We start from the raw sequence: 22,162 nt of genomic DNA, 5'->3' as shown, positions 1-22,162 counted from the left end.
AATCAGTGACATGATGGAATAGGCTAGAACATAAAGCACATGCTTCAATCTGATTAGGTGGAGAGAAACTTGTAGGAAGTGGAGATGGGGTTTGTTGTCCTAATGACAAGAGATGGTCCAATTTCTTTGATAGCAAGTCAACCTTAGTGCTCATCTCAATGGTAGGATTGATCTCATAGAGGCCGCTCCTCTTTGGTTGCCCAATGGATGGAATCTCAATCCTAGCTGCTGAAGCATGGTGTTGGGAGTTTTCACTAAGGGTCTCAAAAAGTTCCCATGCCTCATTCTCATTCTCGTGCATGAAAGTCCCACCACAAGAAGAATCAACCATTTGCCTATGTCGGTCGCTAAGGCCATCATAAAAGCATTGAACCAATTGCCATTTAGGAATAGCATGGTGGGGGCACTTTCTAAGTAATTCTTTTAGTCTTTCCCAAGCCTCATGAAATTGTTCTCCTTCTTGTTGGGAGAAACTCGTTATCGCTCTCCTAAGGCTATTGGTACGGCCAATCGGGAAGAACTTTTTAAGGAACTCCTGTTGCATTTCTACCCAAGTTGAAATTTTAACATTGTCCAAAAAAAGAAGCCAATGCTTAGCTTTATCTTTAAGGGAGAATGGAAAAAGAAGTAACCTTAAAGCATCAACTGAGAGATTTTGAATTTTAACCGTGGATGACACCTCTAAAAACTCATCTAAGTGCATATAAGGCTCTTCATTGGCAAGTCCATAAAAAGATGGTAGCATTTGAATCACACTAGATTTGATCTCATATTGAGCCGCCTCTACGTTAGGCAACTTAATACAAGAAACCGGAGTATATATCGTAGGAATGAAATGCTCACTCAAGGGCCTCATTGGATGCTCATAGTTTGCCATGGTTCTTTGCCTTCTAAGGTTGGCCAAAGTCTCTTCTAACTCTAAGTCAAGTGGAGTCAACTCAGGGTTTAGGGACCAACGACCATGCATACACACAGAAGAATAAAAAAAAGAATAAGCTAAATAAGGAAAATTAAAAGAAAATAACTATAGAAAAAGGGAGAGTTTAGGACGTACCTGAAGCGCAATCCACGTGATCTTTCGAACAAAAGTTACACATGTGGGATCTGAGGGATGGGGGTTTTTAAAAATTAACCTAAACAACCCAATCTAATGCAAATATTACAATTGAAAAGTCCTAAATACAATTATATCTAAGAAAGAAAAGATAACAACCTAAACTAATTATCGAATCGCTACTCTTGCAGTTACCTACAAAACAAAAGAAAAAGAGATTAGTTAAATAAGGAAAGAAAAATTAAAAATTAAAAACACTAAAATTACTCTAAAAATTATGCCTAATTGACAAAAATCAATCCTAGCAACCGTGCTTTGGTTCCCCGGCAACGGCGCCAAAATTTGATCGTGTCGCTAACCAATCAAAAATAAAATCCTATACTAATCTAGCAAGCAGAAAGTACGGGGTTGAACTATGGGGAACTAAAAGGCTAAGTTACTAAGATTGAATTTAACAAAACTAAATTTAAACTAAATCTATTAATTAATGCAAAAACTTAAACTATGAATATGTGAAGATCTTTGGGATTTCGAATCCCCAATGCTTTTCTTTAACCGATATAACTCTACACTTCAAAGCAAATTAGGGATGGTCTTCCTAGGTATGCCCTATCTTCGCAAGACTATGTCCTTCGCGGAAGCTTGGCACGCTTAGTTCGTTGAGCTATAGAACATCTTTGGCCAAACTCAAACACAATCAAATTAATGAAATAAGCATGTTTCATCTACATCCCAAAGAAAAGGAACTAGCTACTCATTATCACAAAGTTCATAAGAAAAATAAAGATGAAACATAAGGAGAGAGAGAGAGAGATGTGGTCTTCTTCTTCAGCAATGAGAGATGAGAGCCGCATTCGCCGTCTTCTTTTCTCTGTGGTTGGCTTCTCTTTTATGTCTCCCGCACACAATGAATCCCCTCTCTTTACCCGTATATTCGACCTTTATTCTTTCGGAATTTGGAAAAACGCAAAACTATAAAGTTGTAGATATTTTCAATATCGTTCCATAGCATCTTGAATCATCGAAATCTAAGCTCATACGATAGAGATATGCTCAAAATACTGAAGGTAGGTCTGTTTACCCGATTTTCAGATTTATTACCAATTTTGTTCCTTAGACCTCCACATGTTTCCAATTTGGCTAAGATCTCACTTTTCATGATTTCTTGAGCAGCAAGATTGAATGTCATGATTTAAAATCCACCAATATCTAATATATTTGCCAACTTTACTCCATATTATCTCTAATATCCAAAATCTCCTTATTCCTGAAAAATACACAAAAATACTCAATTAGCTCTCTTTAATTAAATAAGTATGGGGAATTAAATCAAATAAATAATGGTAAATGCATGCTTATCAAGGACGGTCGTTAACTCAAGTACATTAACTAAGTAAACATGCTTACACCTTGAGAACTCAGTGGTAATATTCCTATGTGTACTCATTTACCATACATGACTATTATATGCATTTTATCAGTAGTAGTATGTTACACATCATTCGTAATATCATGTTTAATTATACTTGATGATTTTGTATATGATCAATCATGTTATGATATGCCTTTTTTTATATGATGAATCATTAATTATGTATGATATGATGAGATTGGATTTGTGATTGACTACGTATGACTTGGGACTGGGAAGTGTCCTTCCGACACTTCTGTCCTTGGTCATTGGAGGGAATAGTATGGGATATTCTCCGAAGGTGTCCATCGACACTTTCCCAGGTTATTGGATGGCATACATAGGATGGTCTAGGTGTATGGTTAGGACTTTCCTTGTCGTATCAGACCTGAATCGGAAGGGTATTGAGACCGAACGACCCATGGTAGAGTATGGTTGATGGGCGCTCAAGACCGGTAACCACTCCGTGAGAGGACTTACACCATACTGCGGATACCCGAAAGGGGCCATTTATTGGTAGGGTTGCAAATGGATAGACCTGGGCTCACGGGCGCTCAAGACCGGTAACCAACCCGTGAGAGGACGTGAGAGCTTCCCGTTTACCATTTGTGGATGACCAATAGGGTTGATGAGTCTATAGTCCAAGTTGGTCGGTGCCATAGGATACACTGACTCTAGTGTGAAGGATACGGAACCGAGTTGGTCAGTGCCATAGGGAAAGTATCTAGATCTGACATGATACGACTGAGTAGATGACTTGCATTGGGCTAGGCTATGCCGTGACATGCGCCAGTACTTATACCAATGGTGATGTAAGAGAGTGGTGACTTAACCCCAGCCATGGTTTGATGAGGACTTTACCCAATTACCCCGGCAGACCCAAGATATCTTGTATGATTGAGGGGGAGTGACAGACGACCTAAAAAAGTATGGTGCTATGGCTTAAAGCATGTCTACCTTAGAGACTAGCATACTTAGGGTTAGAATCATATATCATCATTTTCTCATATCATCTTGCATCATATCATGACTTGTATCGAATGAATTGTGTATTATGAAACAATTTGCCTTGCTAAGTTCTTTTGAACTCATTCCTTTTGTGCAATTTGTTAGATTATCCTGTAGGTGTAGAAAACTTTGATGGTGCGCTCTACGACCTGAACTAATTCTACATACGACCCTTCGGGTGTTGGCTAAGATGAGAGTCAGGATTATTGTGCCGTGCCGAGGAGGATTATGGTTCGTACCAGGGTTAGCCCCACCATGGTGAGGGAGCGGCCGTGCTGGGTTCACTTCATCCATACTTATGAAGAAACAATCATTAGGATAGAAGAAACCTTTGCGTAGTGCCCCATTTCCCTGGATGACTGTTAAACATTTGGATATATATATATATAGTCCTTAACTCTTATGGATTTACTCTTGACACTGATTGTAATTAAGTTTAATTAACCACTTTTCCGCTATTATTGAAGGAGTGACTCCTGATCACTCTTTCTCTTTGAGATTATTTTTATGTGAAGTTGATACTTGATAATTCCGCACTCTGATTGATTATCTTTTCTTATTCATTTGATCTGTTTATTGCTTACTTTAAACATTGATTATATTGTACGTAATTATGTTATCGTGTATGTGGGAGGCATGGCCGCTCGATCTGGATCTTCGGGCGTGGGATCACATCCCGGGAATACCAGATAGGATACCGGCTGGGTGGATGTGACATGAAGAACTTGAGAATTTGCAAGAGTCCTTCAACAACACCAAGGAGAGGCTTTGAGAGAGGCTTCCCACGTTCTCTAGAGGTTTTAGAAACAAAAGGGGCTAAGAAACACGAAGTCCTATTAAATAGAGCATCAAAACCCTAATCAAAAGATCTTACACAGATCCTTGTCAGAGTGGATTGATTGGCCTAGTCGACCAAGGCTGACAATAAGCCCAAGTCAGGGGCTTCAAGGCCCAGACCTCAAGAAATTCAAATGGGTTTCTCCCAACTCAACAAATGACTCACCTAGCATAGAGGAATGCCTTAAACCCATGTCCAGCTAGGCTTTAGGTCCATCAACCAAGCTCTTCTTCATCAAGGTGCAATTTCTTCTCCAACTCTGACAAAGTTTCCAAGTATGGAACACCATCATCAATTTCAATGGGTTCCGGGTCAAACACCATGTCTTCTACTGAAATGGCCCATAGTTGCCTTCTTCCTTCACTTCGGGTCTTCGAACCTACAAACAACAGGGTTTCCGGGTTAAGGTTAGGGTTGGATTTCACAAATGGAGAATACAGATCTAGAAGGAATGAGAGTGTTTGCTAACCTCGAAGTAGAAGATTCAATAGGCGGAAAACTTCATGGAAACTTGGAGATCTTCCTTGGCCTTGGAGAGAGCTCTAGGGTGTCTCTGATGTTCTCCAAACTTAAAGACAATATGACACGAAGTAGGTCGAAGATGGATTATATAGGGCTTCTGTCACACCCCGCCCGCCAGGCCCGGTTAACCGCCCGACAACCCATGGGTGCGAACCGTCACAGGATCCATGGTTTTAGTCTATCAATAATAATAAATACAAATATAGATAATCAAGAGCAAAAATAGTGCAATGATTAATAAACAGGTTACAGGAGTCCAAATACTCCAATAAATATCCAAGAAATAATCAAAGGAAAGAATCAAGAATCAAATGTAATATCGAGTTCAGCGGAAGCAAAATAAATAACTAGATAATCTTCATCTTCAGGAGGCTTCATGCTCTGCAAGTCCATGTACCACTGTCTGTGCCACATCAGCTTCAAACGAGAAGGCTCTTTCATACGAATCATCTCCAACTTCCGACGTTGTGCAACCATCTGTACAGTTTATATAATACATACAATGAAAGGAATGAGTTCCAACGAACTCAGTAAGGAACAAGCAATTCTCATATATATGTCAACACAATCCACGAATGCACATATGAAATGATATGGATGATATGCAGAAATATGAATGCTACTAAGATCTAACTATGCAAGTCTCTAATGGCTGACATGCTTTAAGATATACACCAGCCCTCCTTTGGGTAAGTCTCATCACTCGATCCGGCAAGGACTGGTTACCTCTCGTAGGGATCCTGGGCAAAGGGGTAAGTCCACACCTGGCTCTCAAACCATGGCTAGGGGTTAAGTCAACACTCTCTCACCACGACCATTGGCAATGAGTACTGGCGCATGTCGGGGTTTCTAATCCAATGCAAGTCATAATGATAACATACTATATGAAGTCCAGATACTTCCCCTATGGCACCAACCAACTCGGTTCAAGTATCCTTCGCAACCTAGGAGTGTGAATCCTCACGGATCGCTACCTCTCTGTTGGACTCCACTCCTTAACCCTATGGTCATCCACATATTATTGGGGCGGATGCTCTCATGACTCCTCGCGACACCCGGTCCGCTCCTTGGACGTCCATGAGCCCAACCCTAACATATGCAACCCTACCATTACATGACCAATAGTGGACCACTGAGTCTCCGCACGGACTGGTTACCGCTGTTGGATGAAACATAGTCACGTCACCATTGTCACGGGTCACCCGGCTTCAATTCCCCTGCCGAAAGGGTAATAGCATGTGGGGTACCTAGCCATGCAATTCTAGACTCCCTAAGTATGTCATCAAGTAATCATGATAGTCTTTGGAGACATCAGCAGGCATGTGTCCCATTCCACAGCCTTCTGATATCCCAAGCCAAGATATCCCAATGGAATACCCTTCCATCACAATCACACTACATCACTCTTTATCATATCATGAACAATTGTGCAATATCATAAAAGATGAAGTACATCAAGGAATACCACAAACAGCGAGTATACAATAAGATTTACATGCTTTATACAATTACAGCAAGATACATGATCAAAGAATAGTAAATAGAACAACAAAATCATCATGTATATGTAATTGCATATAAATAAGAATGCATGTCCTTACCTGTAATTTAGTAGAAGTCCTCTAACTTGCAATCCAAAAACTATTATAAGACTTTTATTTGAAACAGAGAACACCTAGGCATAGGGTTACAAGAATGTATAAGAGTCAAGAGTCAAAACAATTCAAAAATCAAACCTACACAGGATTCTTGGAAACCAGCCGGTTGCTTGCGGCGGTTGCTTAAGTTAAGCGACCTCCACAAGCGACCGCCCCTGCTGCTTCAGCAGTTTCCAACTCCGAAAATCAGATTTTTTATCATCCGATTTCAATCCGTTTTGGGATGATCTTAGTCCGAATTTCAAGCTTAATAGGTCTAGAACAAGGGGGTAACAAGAAACCCTAAAATTAACAAAGATTTATTACCCAAATCATTCCCCTTGATGGGATCCATCCATTAAACAAATGCGGGGATTCGTTTCTGGACAGGATCTCATCAAGAACATTGAAAAGGGAGATACAACAAATCAATTGGGTAACCACTAACAAAATGGGGATGGGTTCATATCAATCAGAGGTTAAAAAGAAGAGAATAGAAGATGGAGATTCATTACCTTAATAAGAATCACCAAGAATAGAAGAGAAAAGGTTTCATATCATTAACAAGACACTTCAGACCTGAATCCCGCACGTTTCCACAGCCGCCTAATCGCCCAAAATAGCAATCCCGAACATAATAATGCGTTAATAGGGCGAGGGATGCTATTTATAACGAACAGGGGGCAAAATAGGGCATTTTCCCGCAAGCAGAACCGGGCGGTCGCTTAAGGCGGTCGCTTGGTTTAATCAACCGCCACTAGTAACCGCCCCCAAGTATATTGCTATACAAGGGTGCTTTGCTCATGGGGTTGAAGACCAAGTACAACCAAACCCAAATGAAGACATGGGGGAGATCATTAGTCCGAAAAATCAATCATAATAGGTTTGTAATAAAGGGGTTAGGGTTTCATCATAACATATGGCTCATGAAAAGGTTATGATCACGGAAAGAGAGGGAATGATTGTTATCAATAAAATAACAAGAAATCATAGGAAATCTAGTTTATGTTAACAGAAACATTACCCATGAGGTTTCCCGCACATGGAAGGTTACAAGAGGTTTCCAGAAAGATCATTCAAGGGTTAGGGTTTCAAGAATCTATTAGCTAGGGTTAAGATCATGATGATGATCATAGATCTCAAAGAATAGGATGAGATCATGGAATAGATGGTTGCAAGGATGCATCATCTTTTTCCTGATCTCAAACAAGAACAAGAATGAAGAAAGAATAATTAGAAATCCTAATTAGGTTAAACATGGATCATGAAGAAAATATAATGATCAAGTTTAGGTTAACACAAATATCACCCAAGGGAAAGAGAAACAACTAATCAAGATTCACCCATGGGAAAGAGAAACAAAGAAAGCACAATCTGAAAAAGTGTTGGGGAGTTTCCAACAAATAAAAGAACAATAGGGTCTCAGATATGGTTACCTCTCATGAGAGTTGGTTACCTCCCATGAGAGTTACCCATAATTAATTCTCACAAAAACAACCCAAGATAGATAAAGGAATATCTCATTAGTATTTCAAAATAAAGAATGGAATTAGGAAGGGTCTACTAATGAGAGAAAATAAGGTTCTCAATTAAAGTGAAGGGAAAGAAATTCAAATCATACAATTAGGGATTACTAACAAGAATCCGTGTATCCCACGAAAAGACTAGGGAGAATAAAAATTCACCCTTAGGGCAAAGAATTTACAATCAAGAAAGGTTTTGGGGAGGGTCCAATGAATTAATAGAAAATAAAAGGGTTACCAATTGTTCCAAGGAAAAACAAGGATCAACTCCTCAATCATGAGGACACAAGGGAAGGTCATGGTAATAATATGAGACCTTCCCCACAATAATAAAGATAGGTAGGAAATTAGGGAAAGTATCATTAAGAGCTTTGGTGGGATCAAATTCAAGGATCATCGCCATATGGCTTCAAGATCATAGAGTGAATTGGGGGATTCACTCTAGGGCTAAAAGAATTAAAGAAGAGGTCATTACAGTAGTGTAATACCCTTCTCATGATCAGAAGATCAGAAGTAGAGAAGAAAGAATGAATTAAAGAAGAAGCGAATTGAATACCAACCTTTTAGAAGAGAAACCGATGAAGAAACCTGAAGAAACCTGAACAGATACTTGAGGATCTTTCTTGGCTTCGAAGGAGAGGTTCTAGGGATCTTCCCACGTTCTCCAAAGACTTAGAAACAAATTGAGAGTGAAACACATGGAGTTCCCCCTTTTTTACATATCACAAAGAGTTCAAGAGTTACTAGGGTTTCACCAAACTGACCCTGTTGGTTGATTGGTTGCCAACGAGGAAGTTCAAAGGTCGATCCCATACTATCTAGAGGTTTAGAAACATGGTGGGAATAGTTTACCACGAAATTAAAAGAAATAAAGCTTTTGAAAACCTTAAAAACTGATATTTACCAAAATGCCACTGCTTGGACAACTTGTTCAAAAATAGGGATTTAATGGGCCTAACTTCAATATTTTTGGATGGGCTTCTTTCAACACATCATACTACTTACCTAGTATGGAGGAATGTCTTCAAACCAGGTCCAACTAAGCTTTAGGTCCATCAACCAAGTTCTTCTTCACAAATAAATAGTTCAACACCAAATCAAGTAAGGTTTCCATAAGGAAACACCATCATCAATATCCATGGGTTTTGGGTCAAACACCATATCTTCTACTAAGATGGCCCACAAAGACATCTTCCTAAGATTTTCAAAGATAGTAAAACTGAAATCACGGTCAAACTTCAAAGTCAACATTAAACAAAACCCGACTTCACCCAAAACACATCGGGTTTCCGGGCTAGATTTAGGCTGGGTGTCACAGCTTCGGAAACCTAATTTCCAAAAAAAACCAAATCTGTCCCAAGACTGAGTTGGTCGCTTGGGGCAACCAAGACAAGCTACCAACTTGTACCTTTTTGCCAGAAATTGTATTTTGGGTCTCCCAAAGGTCTTTCTACTTCTTGGGTCCTTTTCCAAGTTATAAGAGGGCCTTACCTGGTCTTATAGGACCTTCCACTTGTATCATCACTGCACTCATGGTCCATCTACCAAGTCCATCATCATTCAAGTTGCATCTTCTTTTGAAATCTGCTATCATAGGATCATCACCATCTACCATTGGTTCCAAGTCAGATCCAATGGGTTCGATTGGAATGGCCCATAGCTGTCTTCTTCCTTCACTTCGGGTTTTCAGACCTACAATATAGATTTCCCGGTTAGAGTTGTGAGGGATTTCATAACCTCCACTATGATGAATAAGTAGGGACGTTGTATCCCTTGCTCGCATCCTTGACTCGCACCACGACCACCCATGTGGGGACTGTGAAACCCAACCCTGACCCTAATCCGGAAACCCTGTTTATTGTAGGTCCAGTGACCCAAAGTAAGGCAAGAAGTCATCTTTGGGCCATTTCTGTTGAAGACTTGATGGCTGGATTGGAATCCATGAGTGTTGATGCTAGTGTCCCAATGGTGGAAACTGCACCCGGATGAAGATTGGATTAGTTGATGGTCTTGGAGTGGTCTCTGTATTGATTCAAAGGCATTTCTAACTCCTAGGTATGTCACTCTAGAGGTGTGCAAAACCCCTTGATGTTTGGACTTGATCTGAGCCTTCAATTCCCTGTTTTGAAGTTGTTGTCTTGATTGGTCGACTCATTGGTCGATTGGACCAATCGACCAATTGATTCTGTTTTTGAAATTTGAATCCTGTCTCTTCTATTTAAGTCTAATCTCGGGAATACTCCGCCTCCTCTGCCTCCTAAGCCTCTGGAACGAGTTAGAACCCTAATCTAACCCATTCCCTTGCATTCTTTGGTGATCTCTTACGAAGACTTGAAGAATTCTTCATCTTTCTACGGCAAAGGTATGATCTCACTCACTCTCTCTTCTATCTCTGATTTTCTTTCTTTTATTATGTTTTCATTGAGATCAGAAAGGTGATGAAGCATTCTTGTAATCATCAATTCTCCGATCTCACCATATTCTTTAAGACTCATGATCATCATCATGTTCTTAAACCCTTCCTAGCTATTGAATTCTTGAAAACCTAACCCTAATCCTTTGAAAACCCTAACCTGTGTGATTGTCTGGAGAACTTTTGGTAACCTACCTTGTGAAAGGGAAATCCTTTTTGGGTGACCTTGTGTTAAGCTAAAACTTAATCATCTATACTTTCCTGTTTTGATTTGTCTTTGTTCATTCAGATCTCACAATTATTTGTCCAGGGAGCCAAAAGGGTGAAACCCTAATTCTCTTGGATTAAACCCAAAAATCCCCTAGTTGATCATGTTAACCCAATTATTATGTTTTCTTTACTAGATCTGAATTCTTTCATATCCTAGTTCATTATCTTTAATCTTTCTATTTTTCCCTCCTAACCTATGTTCAACCTAATTAGGTTAACCTCATGATTTCTAGGTTGTAACTTGAGAACTTGTTTTGAGTTATGATTTGATATCCTCTATACCCTAGAATACTACCATGATAATTCCCCTCTTAATTGTACCCTTTTGAACCATCGAATTCGGTTCTGGATTCTCAAAATTCGGATTCTTGCAGGCCATTGTCTGCATTGGTTGAATCATTGGTCGACTGGTCCAGCAGACCAATCAATCGACCAATGAGTACAAACAACCTCAATCTTGGTCTGTTTTCGATTGATTTATGATCTTTTCCTTTATGCATCTTTCCTAACATGTTGTGTGCACTTGTTTAGGACTGTCTTCTCAGGTTTAGTCAAGATCATACTTGATTCTTTAAGATTCCATTCAAGTTAGAAGGTAAGGACAGTTGATTCCTTAACTACATAGATTGCTTGTTATCTGGTTTCTACTTTGTGGAACTATGAGATTACTTACTGTTATTATAATTTAATTATGATCTCCTACTGTGGGAATAGTAGCACTTGTTTATATCATTTTTTCATTATTTATGTTATATGAATTACTTATTACTGCTTAATCCGATGTTGCTTTTACATTCTCTTTTATATGATGAACTACTGGTTGTGTATGTCATGACTGATCTGAGAATGTGTTTGCTTAAGTTTGGTTTGGGATTGGGAAGTGTCTTTTTGACACTTCTGTCCTTGGACATTAACGGAAATAGTATGGGATGTTTCCGGGGTTGCCCATCGACGCTTTCCCGAATCAATGATTGTCATACCTAGGGATGTCTAGTGGTGTTTGGCTAGGATACACCCCTATTATATCAGACCCGATTCGGAAGGGTATTGAGACCGAACGACCCGTGGTAGCAATGGGGATTCATGGGCACTCAAGACCGGTGAAATGATCCGTGAGAGGACGGGAATCACATTGTGGGGGCCATTTATTGGAGGGTTGCATATGGCTAGACTTGGGCTCATGGGCGCTCAAGACCGGTGAAATGATCCGTGAGGGGACATGAGAGCTTCCCGTTTACCATATGTGGATAACCAATAGGGTTGATGAGTCTGGTGAGTAATATCCGTGACTCTAGTGGAAAGGATACCGGAAAGGATTGCTCGGGGCGAGGAATGGAAGTATCTGGACCTGAGTTGATGTAACTGAGTAGATGACTTGCATTGGGCTAGGCTTTTCCTTGACATGCACCAGTACTTATGCCAAATGGTTGTGAGAGAGTGTTGACTTAACCCCCTGCCATGGTTTGTCCTGAGGGATGAAGGACCCATTACCAACCGGCTGCCCAAGATACCTTAAATGGGTGAGGGAACCCAAGATATCTTTTATGGTTGAGGGTGTGAGCGGACCTTCCCAAAGAAGTACGGTGCTATGACTTAAAGCATGTCTGCCATAGAGACCAACATACATAGAGTTAGATGCATACATACATTACTTGTTTTATACTGCATTGCATCATGTTATGTTTTGCCACATGTTATCTATGATGTTATGGATTAACTACCTTACTGAGTTTCTTCGAAACTCATTCCTGTTGTATATTTCTTTTTGTTAGATTATCCTGCAGGTACAGAATATTATGACGAGCAGTACAGCGAAGCACAAGCTGATGAAGCGTATTACACGCAAAGTGCTGGCAACGATCAAGATTACTTTGATGATCCCCCGGCGGATCAAGCTGCGTACTACTTTTGAGAACAACATAGAGTTAGAATGGATTCATTGGATTGATGAAGTCCATACTTATGAAGACGTTATCTATAAACTTGAAGACGCTTGATCTTAGTTTATTTCTTAGCACATTTGTTTCAGTTGTAATCCCTTTTGATTTTCATACTACGTTCCGCTATTTTGGTAAAGTGAGTTTCCGCCTCACTTCACTCCTTTTTTATATCATTGGATATCTGGTATCTTTCCACACTCTGATTATACTGATTGTTCATTTCTTGTTTTGAACCTTGTTTATAATATTAAACCTTGATTTATTTCTGTTTATGATTATGTTATTGTATATGTGGGAGGATGATTTCCTCGATACTTGATCTTCGGGGCTGTGAATCACACTCTCGAGTATGCCAGTTAGGGTACCGGCTGGGAGGATGTGACAGGGACACCCTCCACCGCGGTGAGCCATTTAAGTTTTAAGAGAAAAGTCATGGAGAAATAAGAAAGGTGAAGAAAAGTGAATAGTGATTTTGGGGAAAATTTGACAGATGGAGCGAATAAGATGTAGAACTGATCCAAAATGCATGAAAAAGTAAAGAGGATGTTGTGAATGAGGTAGATCTACTATAATATTCAAAGTTCCACAGGAAAAAGTGCGGAAAGATTTCAAATATAGCATAGATATAAGCGAAATCACGAAGAAATGGTATGGAGTAGAAGCCTACCTATGATTTCGAGGATAAAGTGTTGTCGAATCTCGCATTCGCGTGTCGCATAGAGTGAGAATCGCTCTAGAAGTGTAGTAGAACCTCACACTAGAGCAAGAGGACCCAAAATGAACAAGAGAAATGAGGAGGAGAGAGAGGGCGGTTGCACTTATATGTGCCCCCCGCCGCCCTCCTGCCCGGTTAGAGGGACTGAGTGGTCTAGGTTTGATGGCGCCTTTTTGGCCCGATTGACTGGATTAAGTCAAACTCATTCCGAATTAGCCCTTTTTCTGCCAAATTTGGGGCTGGGTTGACCGGGCGATCAGCCAGCCCCAATAAGGTTGGTTTTGGGGCGTTTTTGGTATTGTAAGTGGTATATATGCATGTGTATAGATCAAATGCTAACAGCTCTAGCCACGAAGAAGGGAGTGGAATTTCGCCCCCACAAGCTGAAATGCCACCTCATCCCCAAGACGGTGACATATCGAATGCTCCACCGATGGCCACTATGCAAGATGTATTGAATGCGATGACAAATATGATGCAACAACTTGATGTTACTTTTAACACATTTTTGCCCGGAGATTTGGTTGAATATGTAAATATGGACCAACCTACAGGGTATTATATTCTTACAGGCCCAATCATGTTTGTTTACAAAGGAAGTCCTTAATCTCTCATGGGTTTGTTGCCTCGCGTACTGATGTCATTATTTATTATTGGCAATGACACTAAGGCCATTGATTCCTTAATTCGTGCTTTGGTTAGGCCTATGCATGTCTAACTGATATACGTTAAACGTATCTTGCGTTATTGCAAAAGAAGTAGTTCTTATGGACTCTACTTTGGAAGACTCTTTCTAAAATCTGTTTGACAAAGTACATCCGTGGATGTGATTATTGGTAGTCAAATTAAAATTTGATTCTTCTAATATTTCGGGGTTAATTAGAATTGCTCAAAATCGTATTTTATATTGATGGATAAGGAAATGCATACACTTACTCTTTTATGAAAATTTTGCTTTGAATTCCAATAAACAAATCTCTTAATGCAACTTTGTGATTCACATATTCAAGACTGTCATTTTAGTAAGGAGCACAGGAATGGACTTCTTGATTTTATTTCTTATTTTCTGCACATATGTTTTTATCATGTTCACTTTTTCTTTCTTGGCTTTTAATCTCTATCAGTTGGAGCCAATGCTTTTTTGAATTTGTTGTTAGAAGGGTCAGAAACTTGACTGTTTGAGAGACCTCGGGAAATATCTTAGAAAAAAATTGAACATGGTAACTTTTTCCTTTTTATTATTATTATTTTTTTACCTGTTGGTAATACGTACTCCAAAAGTAGTTTAATTCAATTAATTGATGGGGGAAAGATTCCTTACCTGGATTCGCTTTCCCTTACTTGAAGTATTCGCAGCGGAAGTCTAGATCCACGTTCTCGTTCCACCACCAAAGCTTTACCGGGGAGATTCCACAATCACTGGGAAAGGGAATAATATCCACAACCCAAATGCCGTGGATTAATGGAATGAAGATCAAAAACTAGGAAAGGAAAATTTTCCAAACCTGCGATTCTAAGAGAGAGGGAGAGAGAGATGGAACCGCCGTTTTTCAGAGATAAATCTCGTGCGAATGAATCACACAATTACTCACTAATGCGGTGGTTACCAAAATATATAACCCTATTTTGTAACCGCCCTAATAGTGAGTTTCCAATATTGCCCTTGGGCATTTAATTTATTAATTATATTAATAAATTCCAACAGCTCCCACTTGCACAAGGGCAAGTGTTAATCTTTCAATGTGTCCCAGACACACATGTATATCCCAGATATACACATTCAATCTCTCTGCTATGTATCCTAGATACATAGACCTCTTGTGTCCCAGACACACATGTATATTCCAAATATACATATATATATATATATATATATATATATATATATATATATATATATATATATATATATATATATATATATATATATATATATATATATTTGATCTCTTCACTATGTATCCCGGATACGTAGACCACCCGTGTCCCGGACACTAATATCCACAAGTCATACGGCAAAATGGGTTGTGCGACCGGTGATATACACACGCGTGAGCCCCAAACTAGAAACCTTCCTAGAAGGCCAGAATGGCACATCACTCATAGAAACAAATCAAATAAGCATTAGTATAACACAGTGTCCTAGGTTTATTCAAACTCACCAGACTAAAGGTATCTCGATCCCTCTGAGAGATCACCTTCTTGTCCTTAAAATGTTCACTACTGTAACACATACAGTTGGCGCCAGCAAACACTTTTTAGGGTGCAATTGAATCAAACCTTTCCTTTCGCCCCAGACCTTCACTACACTTAGGATTGACTCCTTTCCCGGTAGTGCCCCTTTAGGTCGAATCTATCATGACCATAGGTAACACCCAAAGTAGCCACATCAACCCTTCGTTTCATGATGTCGTCGAAAGTCACTAAGAACACTAATGGACCATAAGGTCCAGGACTCACACAATGAGAGGAGCAGGGATCCATCCTCTCATTTCCAATGATCGCTAAGCACACATAATATGATATATGTGCTATGGTGGAGCATTCTATATACAATAGAACGTATGTCCATCTCAACACCATACAGGTCTTAGTCTAGTCGCAACCTCTTGCGCCTAACCCGAGTTTCTTTATTGTCACCACCCTAGCGCCACATAAAGTACTCGCACCTGGCTCCTATAGGCAACATGAATAGTGGGAACATTCATGTCGATTCTCTTTACAATAGAGAAACTCATCTTGATTCCAAATCAAGGCGACATCATGATTATGAATTGACCTACACAAAGTCATTCACAATCTGTCTCATCTCTGCTCGCCTCTAAGGCGCCAGAGGCGAATGCTCGTGTGAGTGAGCCATTCTCTTGCCTATTGACATATCTTGTTTTATGCTAGCAAAACACAATCACACAGAAAGTGAATAAAAAAAATGCTGGAATGAACTCATATTACTCCTTAATAAGAAAGTTTCAATACAAAAAATAAGTCACAATCTACGCAAGCCCAAGGATTTTACATGAGAAATAAAAACATCCTTGGCTATAGGTTTGGTAAGAGGGTCAGCTACCATCAAACTAGTAGATATGTGCTTAAGTACAACTTTCTTCCTTGATGTAATGTCTCTAACAAAGTGATATCTCAACTGTATATGTTTGGTCTTCCCATGATACTTGGGGTCCTTGACATAGCTAAGAGCTGTCGTACTATCACAGTAGACAAGGGCAGCCTCTTTGGATGTCATCACAATCCAAGTATGTCGAAGGAATCTCCTCAACCAAACAGCCTCTTGAACCGCAGATGAGCATGCCACATACTCTGCTTCCATGGTCGAGAGGGATATACAAGCCTGCTTCTTGCTACACCACGAAATGGCCCCGCCATTCAGCAAGAAAGCATATCCGAGAGGTTGATTTGCGCTCATCCATGTCTCCAGCCCGGTCGGCATCACTATAGCCAACTAACCGCAAATCCGATCCTTGGTAACACAACATGTAGTTACTCGTTCCTCTGAGATATCTCAATATCCTCTTGACTACTTTCCAGTGCTCTATGCCTGGGTTTGATTGGTACTGACTAACCAAACCCACCGCATAACAAATATCCGGCCTAGTACACATCATAGCGTACATAAGGCTACCTTGCCTTTGGAATATGGAACTCTTTCCATCTTGGTTTTCTCCTCTGGAGTCTTAGGACCCATATCAAGGCTCAAATGCAAACCCTTCTCCACTGGTGTATCAATTGGTTTGCGGTTGTGCATCTGTATCTCGTCAAGACATTGTCAATATAGGTCTCTTGAGATAAACCCGGTAATCTCTTTTGCCTATTTCTGACAATCTTGACACCAAGCACATAGCTTGCTTCACCCATGTCCTTCATATCAAATGCGGAGGACAACCATTTCTTAATGGTTTCCAATAGCTCCTTGCTATTGCTAGCCATAAGTATGTCATCTACGTACAATGTCAGAATGACATAATTATTATCAGATCTCTTGGTGTAAACACAATGGTCTTCCTCAAGCATGGAAAAACCATTTTCCATCATAGCTTGGTGGAAGCGCACATTCCACTGTCTAGATGCTTGCTTTAAGACATATATGGACTTCTTAAGCTTGCACACTTTGCGCTCCAGTCCATGTGCTTCAAAGCCTTGAGGTTGATCCATATAGATCTCTTCCTCAAGTTCTCCATTGAGAAAAGCAGTTTCTACATCCATCTGATAAAGCTCCAAGTCCAACTGAGCAACAATGGCTAGTATGAGGCGAATTGAGGCAAACCTAACCACAGGGGAAAAAGTTTCCTCATAATCAATGCCCTCTCGTTGGGTGTAGCCCTTAGCCACTAAACGAGCCTTGAATCTCTCAATAGATCCATCCGCCTTTCTTTTGATCTTGAGAACCCACTTGTTCCCAATTGCCTTTCGGCCTGGCGGCAAGTCAACCAAGTCCCAGACATGATTAACTTTCATCGACTCCAACTCTTCCTTTATTGCTTTCAACCATTCAATTGAGCTTGACCCCGCAAGAGCTTCCTACACGCTCTTTGGTTCATGCTCATAGACTGAAGTCATCTCACAGTCGATCTCTTCAGGAGTTACCATGTAGGCTTCATCCTGTATGTCGAAACGTCGACGAGGAACTAGCCCGCGCCCACTACGGCGCAAGTGCATGTCAGATTGCTCACCGTCTAAGGTAGCTATCACATCTGCACTCCCACTCCCACTAGGATCTTCCGGATGAACCCCGGGTTCATTATCCAGAATCTGAATCCCTGGAGTGACAAGACCACTATCTTGTATCTCAAAGAATTCGATGATTCTTTGTTAACTCTGAAAGAGATGGAAAATCATTCTCCAAGAATGTTGCATCCCTAGACTCAAGTTCCGTTCTCCTCTCATTCTCATCTAGTCCAATGAAGACATGGCCCTTTGAGGGTTCAGAATATCTCACAAAGATACACTTTCTTCCTTTGGGTCCAAGCTTTCCATATTGGTGAGAAGTAGAGTGAACATATGCTGCACATCCCCATGCGCGCAAGTAACTCAAATCTTGCTTCCTTCCGGTCCACAACTCATATGGTGTGGAAGGAACTGATTTGGTTGGAACTCGTTGAGGATATAGGCCGCGATCAGCAAAGCATCTCCCCAATAAGAGATGGGTAGATTTGCCTGCGCCATCATGGATCTCACCATGTCTAGCAAGGTTCTATTCCTCCTCTCAGCAACCCCATTTTGCTGTGGAGTCCCTGGAATAGTAAGTTGTCTAGATATCCCCTTTTCATCACATAACCCTTTGAACATATCGGAGAGATACTCTCTACCTCTATCCGTTCTAAGAGTTTTAATCTTTTTATCTAACTGATTCTCAACTAAGCTCATGAATTTCTTAAAACATTCTAGAGCTTCTGACTTATGAGAAATTAGATAAATGTGACCATACCTTGTATAGTCATCTATGAATGTGATGAAATAAGACTGTCCTTTTCTAGTATGCACATTCATGGGTCCACACACATCTGAATGGATAAGTTCTAAAGGAAGAGAGGCTCTCAAAGCTCTTTTAAATGGTTTTCTAGTTGCTTTTCCTGCTAGACATGACTCACAGATTGGCAAATCAGATAGTGAACCTTGGCCTAAGAGACCTTCTCTTGCCAACCTGTTCATCATATCTAAACCAATATGTCTTAGTCTAGCATGCCACAAATTAGAAACAATACTGATATGGAGAGTTTATGATCAGACCGGGTTCATACCTGGTCCGACCCTCGACCCCGGTCGAGACGGAGAAAACCGAATCGCTCCTGAGCGAACCGGATCCGAAAGATGGCTTGCTGAAGAAGAAAGCTTATTTGGCTGCAAGCGTGCCCTAATCTTACTTATGGATTAGGGTAATCACTCTAATGATGGCAGACTCAAACTGATGGCTGCGGATAATCATTATCGAAGGGATAACCATCGCATAACCTAAAGGTTATCTCAGGAGTCCTCTACTAGCCCAAACTAGTAGAAGTCTATCGCTCAACGGATCTAACTGATAAGATCCAACGACTACCCGAAGAAGGCTCAAGTGCATCCAACGAAGGAGATTCGAAGGTACACTCTATATAAACCTCACTACCATACAAGGTGAGGGACGGATCGATCGATCGAAAAGAATACTATACGAGACTCGAGTTCGGATACATGCGATAGACCTAAACTATCGGCGATCCGCTATCTAGATCACCTTTCCCGATTCTTCATTCCTTAGCTCTGTGCTTCTAGCAGAGCCGTTTGTGATTAAGTTCATCAACTGACTTAGCCTTCGGAGGTGGACTCCCGACCCCAGCGGTCCGGCCACATCTGACGCTTTCGTTTTGCAGGTCATCACGAGGAGATCTAAGGGCTGAGCAGTATTTGGACGCATCATTTGGCGCCGTCTGTGGGAAACGACTTGAAAAGCCATGGTGACTAGATCAGCAGCCGCAGCAGCCGCTGCACAACGCAATTCCAGTGTTCGGATACAGGGTGAATAATCCGGATATTCCCCAGGAAAGCCAAAATCCTATCGAGGTGGATGATGGCTAGGGAGGACGTAATCCTCCTCCTGATACAATCCAAGATCAATTGGATCAGGTAAAGATTCAACTCTTGGAGGTGAGCCAAGCACTCCGCATGCTCACCAGACGAGTGGTTTTACCACAAGAGCCTGATCAGCGCGATTCAGGGAGACGTGAATTGCCACGTGACCAGAGACTGGCTGAAGACCGGAATGTTGATCAGAATTTCCATGAAGGAGACCGAGGACTTCGGAGGATCAATGATCAACCGAGGCGAGGCGATCGGTTCGACAGACCGCAAGAGAGTACAACTGATTCAGACACAAGGTTGGATACAGGGGTAAGAACTCACTCACCCACTGTCAGAAGAACCGTTCGTGACGAGAGAGGACGGGCTGTTCGTGATGATCGAGTAGCACGGGATGATCATGTTAATCGAGTTCGTGATCATATTGTTGAAGATCACCCGACCTAGATTGGTCAAGAATTGGCCAACATCAATGAGAAATTAGGGCAGTTGGCTAAAGGAAGAATAACTGAGGATATTTACTCAGTCATTCGGAAGACCCCTTTTGCTGAGCCAATTGCGGGATATCGGTTTCCCCATAACTTCCGTTTACCTACCTTCTCAACATTCGATGGCTCCGGAGATCCAACAACTCACATCGGATATTACCAACAGACCATGGCGAGTTTCGGTGTAATTCGATGAAATTTTATGCGGTGTTTTGGTTCATCTTTAATCGGAGCAGCACAAAAGTGGTTTTCGAACCTCCCCTCTAGAAGGATTGTAAACTTTGACGAATTGGCACGCCAATTCATAGGGCGATTCCAGAGTGGGATACAAGTCAAGAAAACGGAAGAAACCTTGTTTCTTGTCAAACAAGGAAAGAGCGAATCGATCGAGAGAGTTTCTCGAAGAGATTCAACAAAGTGACGATGGAGATAGAAAACTTGGATGAACAAGTAGCCAAACTGCTCTATTCACAGGACTCACTAATCGGAAACTCCTGGAGTTATTACTACAGGATATGCCTGCGACTTATGCTGAGTTGGTGCAGAGATGCCAGAAGCAAGCTGAAGTTATGGAGATTCTAGATGCGCGCCAAGGAGATAATAAAGTCTCCAATAAGGAACAAAAGGCTCCTGAGCAGAAGCAGAAGCCAAAGAAGAATGTTCGCGATCGGGTTGGAAAATCCCAGCCTTGGCGCCAAAGATCCCCCGGTAGAAGTGAGTACACTCCATTGAATGCTCCTCGGGCTGATATTTTGAATATCCTCAAAAGAAAAAATATTTTGAAGTGGCCGCCTAAAATTCTTTTGAAACCCGAGAGAGCAGCGGGATCGGGAAAAGTATTGCCGATTTCACAAGGACTATGGTCATTATACTAATGACTTGTCGTCATCCGACGAGCGAGATATTGAGAGATTGATATCTCGGGGACATCTGTCCGGTTTTGTTAGCGGGAGAAGGGAGGACCACATGGGCCACGTGCGGCTGCTCCAAAGAGGGATCGTTCGGTTAGTTCAGAACGATCGAGGGAGGCCCCGAAGTCTAAAAAAGGCAAGTAGGTGATTGAAGCTGCTACTCGGTCATCAATCCTTACCATCTTCGGGGGACCAGAGCCCGAATCATTCCAGAGTCTGAAAACAAAATCCAAATTTGTTGGAGCCGGAGAGGCGCAGAAGTGAAAGAAGCTGAATGGTGAAGATTCTATCACCTTTAGCGAGGAAGACGAAAGAGACGTTTGTTTACCTCATGATGATGCTATAGTCATCAAGGTAGAGATTGCACGGCGGGAAGTGCATAGAGTTTTGATTGATACGGGGTCTGCAGGTGACCTAATTTCCTACGAAGTGTATCAAAAAATTGAAGGTGGATCGGGACTTGATGAAACCTTCATCTACACACCTATATGGCTTTGCAGGGTCATCTGCAGTAGCGGAAGGATCGGTGCAGTTGGATCTATCCATTGGAAGTTTTCCTAAGGAAACAACTGTCCGAATCAACTTTTTGGTGGTTCGAGAACTACCAGCCTATAATATGATTCTCGGGCGACCATCTTTATCCAAGATAGGTGTTATTGTTTCAACAAAACACCTGAAGATAAAATTCCCGACTGATATGGGAATTGGTCAAGTCTCCTTTGACCAGAAGATCTCTCGGCAGTGTTATGTTGCCTATTTAAAAGACAAGGAGGGTCCGAGGAAAGTTACTGCCCTCCCCATAGAAGTTTGAGATGATCGGGAAGAGACAGAGATGCAAAGGCCCGAACCAGTGGAGAAACTAGAG

General features: G+C 41.1%; 1 non-coding gene across 1 annotated transcript; it reads left to right on the top strand.

Annotated features, from left to right (window-relative positions):
- Nucleotides 1-389: 389 nt before the first annotated feature.
- LOC149015887 (small nucleolar RNA R71) lies at nt 390-496 on the top strand. Its single transcript, XR_016173781.1, has one exon. It is a non-coding gene; the product is annotated as a small nucleolar RNA R71 (small nucleolar RNA).
- The last annotated feature ends 21,666 nt before the right edge of the window (nt 497-22,162 follow it).

The sequence above is a fragment of the Hakea prostrata genome, chromosome 5 (assembly GCF_041222555.1).
Source record: "Hakea prostrata isolate BN-2017 chromosome 5, UWA_Hpros_2, whole genome shotgun sequence".
Classification (NCBI taxonomy): Eukaryota; Viridiplantae; Streptophyta; class Magnoliopsida; order Proteales; family Proteaceae; genus Hakea; species Hakea prostrata.
The sequence above is the reverse complement of the archived record's forward strand: the minus strand, read 5'-3'. Positions and strand labels throughout refer to the sequence as shown.